Source organism: Morone saxatilis, unplaced genomic scaffold (genome assembly GCF_004916995.1).
Source record: "Morone saxatilis isolate NCDOM2014 unplaced genomic scaffold, NCSU_SB_2.0 Contig12, whole genome shotgun sequence".
In the NCBI taxonomy this organism is placed as follows: Eukaryota; Metazoa; Chordata; class Actinopteri; family Moronidae; genus Morone; species Morone saxatilis.
The window spans coordinates 493399-494800 of record NW_023339674.1 but is presented as its reverse complement, the minus strand read 5'-3'; positions in this window follow the sequence as shown (position 1 = coordinate 494800).

Sequence of the window (1402 nt, the reverse complement as noted above, 5' to 3'; positions counted from 1 at the left end):
CACCTAAAAGAATAAAAAAAGCTATGTTTAGATCTTTAATCTTCACCGCTTTAGGATTTTACTTTGCAGAACGCAGGAGTTTCTGGTCGACCGCGGCCTCGATCCGCACTGACTAACATTAGTTTCAGATCCAGATGTGGTAAAACACCAAAGTCACACAGAGACACAAACTAACTGACCGATCGAGGCAGTAACGGACCAGCAACTTTCTGTGTTTACTGCCAGCTAAAATGACAAAGCGATATAAAGCGGCTGCCTGAGAGCGAAGTAAAGCAGAGAGAATATTCTAAATACAGCGTACACTTACACACATGTTGATATACAACTTCACTTCAAAAAAACCTGAACTATCCCTTTAATCTGTGGGCAATAATTATTAATACGAGGTTACAAATGAGCATTTAACTATTACTATTACTACTCTAACATTTAAATGTTTATTTATTTAAATACTGTGATAATGAACTAATAATTAACAGATTTGTGTGTTTCTATGACGTCTCTTTTTCTACAGACGCACTCTGACAGGATCTGCTGTTCCTGTCTACCGACACGCTGACGCCGAACATCAACAACCAACAGTTTAAGAATTAAAGTGACGTTCATTCACGGAGCGTTCTGCATGTGTATCCCACAAACTGTAAACCTGCTCATCCATCACACTGTAGATTGATCTCTGATCAGTTTGCTCCACCTCTTCTCTTCTCGTCTGTCCGGCTGCTCAGTTCTGTCTATTTAAGATGTTATATTGTGACATATTGTGACCTTTTGCTGCTGTTTTGTCTTTAAGTTCTGATGTTTTTCCATGAAAATTCTGTAAATAAAGTTTCTTTTTGCGTTAATCTGCACACGACTGTTGATTGTTTATTAAACGCCACCATGTCCATAAACCGAGTTTAAGGCAGAATATCTTTCAGACTATTACACATTTATCTGTTGATTTTATTACACTCTGTCTGTTTGAATCTGTAGATTTCACCATAAATCAGCAGTAGATAATGGATCATTTACATATTGAACATAACATTTCTGAAAACTTGTAATACAAAAAATAATTGTCTTAATGTGAGTTTCATGCTGACGTCTCTTAGTTTAAATTGTGACCCCATTCAGATCTTTAAAGGTCGTTTTCTCACAATCTGAACCAGAAATCAACTTCCAGTTATATTCCTCTTTATTCTGAAGGTTTGTACAGAGGGTTTTATATATGTATATCATATATAGCCTGATTTATATCACATTTTACTACTAAAAACACTGATTTATGGAGTAATGAAAGAGATAATTTCCTCTGTAAAAACCTTTGACTCTAATGTTGGACCTGGCTTTATACTGTGTTCAGATTTCTGTTCTAGAAATGTTTGAAAATGAGTTTAATTTAAAGTTGATATTGCCTCATTTG